Source organism: Lemur catta, chromosome 7, assembly GCF_020740605.2.
Source record: "Lemur catta isolate mLemCat1 chromosome 7, mLemCat1.pri, whole genome shotgun sequence".
NCBI classification, from domain to species: domain Eukaryota; kingdom Metazoa; phylum Chordata; class Mammalia; order Primates; family Lemuridae; genus Lemur; species Lemur catta.
In genome coordinates this window covers 90,846,805-90,851,403 of record NC_059134.1, presented here as the reverse complement: position 1 = coordinate 90,851,403, position 4,599 = coordinate 90,846,805, and the positions used below count along the sequence as shown (strand labels likewise).

At 41.9% G+C, this 4,599-nt stretch overlaps 1 pseudogene; it reads left to right on the top strand.

The window, feature by feature from the left end:
- Window positions 1-384: 384 nt before the first annotated feature.
- Window positions 385-1,948, top strand: LOC123641745 (annotated as a pseudogene).
- The last annotated feature ends 2,651 nt before the right edge of the window (window positions 1,949-4,599 follow it).

Below are 4,599 nucleotides of genomic sequence, written 5' to 3'. Positions count from 1 at the left end.
TGTAGTTCAGTAGTGTTAAGCATATTCACATTGCTGTGCAGCCCATCTCCAGAACTTTTTTATCTTGCAAAACTATAACTCTGTGCCCATTAAACACCTCCTCACTTTCGCCTCCTCCCAGCCCCGGGGAAACCACTATTCTACTTTCTGTTTCTATGAGTTTGACAACTCTAGATACCTCATATTAGTGGGACCATACAATAAAGCTTTGTTTTAACTTTTCACCCTGAGCTTAGCTTAGAACATGACTATGACTAAAATAATTTCACTGATCACATAATGTTGAGTTTAGAAGGTTGACTGGGCCATCCTGTAAGTGATAGCAGAAGCCACAAGAGGTCAAGACTAGGTGAAACCAAATGTGATTATCACCAGCAACTCAAGATGGCGGACGAGAGGGAGGCCGCAGAGAGGCCACGGCACTTCCGCTCTGGCCGGGGAGGGAGGGGACCGGAAACGGCCGTGAGCACTGCGGCGACTGCGAGAACGCGGAGGACAACAGCAACAACAGGGGTGGTTTGAGTCCAGCCAATGACACTGGAGCCAAAAGAAGAAAAAGAAACAAAAAGAATAAAGTAAAAAGGCAGCGAGGCAGATTCAACCCAGGATCAGCCTGTGAAGATGAACAACTTGCCAGCACAGAGGATCCGGGAAACACAGACGGCCATGGAGCTGGTCTCGGTGGGTCAGGGACCTGCCGAAACCATGGAGGAGGCTAGCAGGCGAAGCTACCTGCCCGGGATAGGCAGCCTGTCCCCACACTGGGCGAAGCGGTAAACACCCACGGTCCCGTGGAGCCTGACAGAGACGACATCCGCCAGGGCTTCACCTGGGATGCCCTGGACCATGGCGTGCTGAAAGAACTCTACACCCTCCTGAATGAGAACTATGTGGAAGATGATGACATGTTCCGATTTTATTATTCCCCAGAATTTCTTTGTGGGCTCTCCGGCCACCCGGCTGGCTACCCCCGTGGCACTGTGGGGTTCGGGTTGTCTCGAGTCGGAAACTGGTTGGGTTTATCGTCGCCATCCCAGCAAACATCCACGTCTATGACACAGAGAAGAAGATGATGGAGATTAACTTCCTGTGTGTGCACAAGAAGCTGCCCTCCACGAGGGTGGCTCTAGTCCCGCTCCGAGAGATAACCAGGTGGGTTCACCTGAGGGCATTTTCTAGGCTGTTTACACTGCCGGTGTGGTACTACCAAAGCCTGTAGGCACCGGCAGGGACTGGCATCGGTCCCTAAACCGACGGAAGTTGATTGGAGTGAAGTTCTCCCACCTGAGCAGAAATAAGACCATGCAGCTTACCATGAAGCTTTACAACTGCCAGAGGCTCCCAAGACACCTGGGCTGTGACCAATGGAAAAAAAGGACATTCTAGTCGTGCACTATCTCCTCATCAGGTACTTGAAGCAGTTTCACCTCACGCCAGTCATGAACCAGGAGGAGGTGGAGCACTGGTTCTTCCTCCAGGAGAATATGATCGACACTTTGGTGGTGGAGAATGCAAATGGAGAAGTGACAGATTTCCTGAGCTTTTATACGCTTCCCTCCACCATCATGAACCATCCAACCTACAAGAGTCTAAAAGCTGCTTATTCTTTCTACAACGTGCACACCCAGACCCCTCTTCTAGACCTCATGAGCGATGCCCTTGTTCTCGCCCAAATGAAAGGGTTTGACGTGTTCAATGTACTGGATCTCATAGAGATCAAAACCTTACTGGAGAAGCTCAAGTTTGGCACTGGGGAAGGCAACCTGAAGTATTACCTTTGCAATTGGAAATGCCCCAGGATAGGGGCAGAGAAGGCAGGGCTGGTGCTACAATAACCAGTCGCCAGTGAGATTCTGGATAAAGCCACTGAGAATTCCAACCAGGAAATGGAACCCCACAAATTGATCCAATTTTCACAAACGTGAGAATCCCTGGCAAAGGGAGCAGAGCTGATCCACCTTTACCAAACCACCAGCAAACTTGACAATTGTATTACAGTGGTGTGGGCTGCGTGATGTCACCTTTGGCTGTGTCTCTGGTCTCCCTGTTTTCCAGTTAATCACATCCTCATGCAGCAGTGATGAAGGGAATGTAATTGCTGAAAACTAGCTCGTGATTGGCATCTTATGGAGTTAACAGGTGAATAATAAATGTATATAGATACATATACACACACACACACACACAAACAAATGTGATTATCAGATGACCCGTAATAACCATGCCTTAGATGTGCTATTCACATTCCCTTGAATCTGTGGCTGACTACATTTTCAATAGGAAAAGGAGGGCTAGGATAAACAGAGACCCCAGCTAAAGGGCTTGGTGGTTCTTTTGTTTGAATAACCCATAATTATAGGGTAAGATTGCTGGCATGTAATAGACTACAGTTCAAAGCCACACTGGTTTGTATTGTTTCACCTACTTTTTAGGATTATTAAATATGAAGTAGAAATATTTCAGAACTTAAAAGAACTCATATTGACAAGCACTACATGTCAGACATAGTTCTAGATGTATAATTTAAATATTATTCTCCTCATTTTGCAGGTGAGGAAACTAAAGCTTATAGAAGTTGTGATTTGCACAGGGTCGTATAGTTATAAAGTGGCAGGGCTGGCAAAGGTGAACTTCAAAACTTGTGCTTTCCCCATTGTCAAAAATTCCTGTTGAGTGCTTGGACACTACGATAATCAGACTTTAATGAGCACCCACTGTGTACAAAGAAGCTCTCAGTACTTAGACAAGGACATAGTATATGTCTGAATAATTTTTTGCCTCTAAGTTGTTCAGGAATTAGCATTTTAATATTTTGCATGTAAAAAGTGTTTTATGTGTTTTATAGACTGAATAGTTTTATATAACTATCCATTATCATTATCCTTATGTCAAAATTCAGGTTAAATTTCTTGGAATTTCAGTGTAGGCCTTTACAAATCATTGTATGGTATTTTGAAGTTTTTCATATTAACATAAAGAAGTAAAACATACATTATGAGTTGTTTAAAGATTCCAGCAGCTATTATGCATCATAATGTGTACTGAAGTTAATTCTAGAGCATATCCATAGTTCATTTTATTTTATGCCATGGCACCTTGTTTATAGTATAGTGTATTTATGAGTTAGAATACCTTTAAATATTCTGGTATTATGTAGTTGTTTTTTTCTTTCCTGATAAAATTTTAAAATGACATTTAATGTTTTAAGAAACATTGTACTTGAGGTGCAAAGCTGTTTTATTATTTTGCTACAAGTTAGCTTTTTTTTTTTTTAAACAATCATTAGTATCTTACTGCCCTGGCTTGTAGTAAAGTTTCATTCTTCTCATTTTATGATTCTAGCTTGAGGAGGTTTGTAGTTAGAATAAGCAAAGTACTATATTAAATTTAAAAACTTTATAGATCTTTACCTAACACTGCAATAGCAATATCATAGGACTAATAATTAATCTTATGATATTGCTACTACAGTGCAGTATGTCTTCACATATTGAAAAAGTCATGTTAAGAGACAATTCTCCATAGGCCCCTCGAATTTCTGAAGATTTCATGCGCAAGGCATTGACTGCCTTTGTCCTAGATTATACTTTCAAGAATGCTTGTACTGTAATCAGCCTTGTAAGATGAATATAGTGTCTTTCTCTGGAGCAAAGGGCAGATTGGCTTACAGCCTTGGAAGATAGAGATAGTGTCCAGAGTATGGGCCAAGCAGTTTTACTGCCCATTATAAAAGATTTAGGTTCCATATGCTCATTGTTACTGTCCTGTAATGTAGCCCTCTTTGTATTGCCCTGTGGGAATTGGATCTTGGAGAACTGACACAAATGCTGACACTCTGGCTACTGCTATTGTCATGAGTAATAAAGTCTTTGGTTTCTGACCTAGAAGTCTCACATCTTCTGTAAGCATACATGAAACTGTGGCAATCTATCTTCTTAGCTTACAAGTAGGGTAAAATCTCAGATCCCTTATAGATATTGAAAATTCCCAAACTAAACTCTCCTGGGGCCCCCACCTAGATTAGCAATTTTAACACAAGCTAAATATTTTTTTTTTTTTTTTTTTGAGATAGAGTCTCACTCTGTTACCCGGGCTAGAGTGCCATGGCATCAGCCTAGCTCACAGCAACCTCAAACTCCTGGGCTCAAGCAATCCTTCTGCCTCAGCCTCCCAAATAGCTGGGACTACAGGCATACGCCACCATACCTGGATAATTTTTTATATATATATTTTTAGTTGTCCAGATAATTTCTTTCTATTTTTAGTAGAGACAGGGTCTCACTCTTGCCCAGGCTAGTCTCGAACTCCTGACCTTGAGCGATCCTCCTGCCTTGGCTTCCCAGAGTGCTAGGATTACAGGCGTGAGCCACCGCACCCACCCCACAAGCTAAATCTCAAGTATTTTTTTTTAATTTTGAAGAGGATTTAAGCTTCAGAAAATTTCAGATACTAATATACCAAAAAGGCATAAATAAAGGATAAAATTTCCTCATATTCACATCAACTTTACAAAATAAAATAATTTAAACATTATAAATAAAACTGAATTCAACTTTGCTGTTTTCTCAAAACACTTCTCCTTTCCTTTTTGGAGGCAAT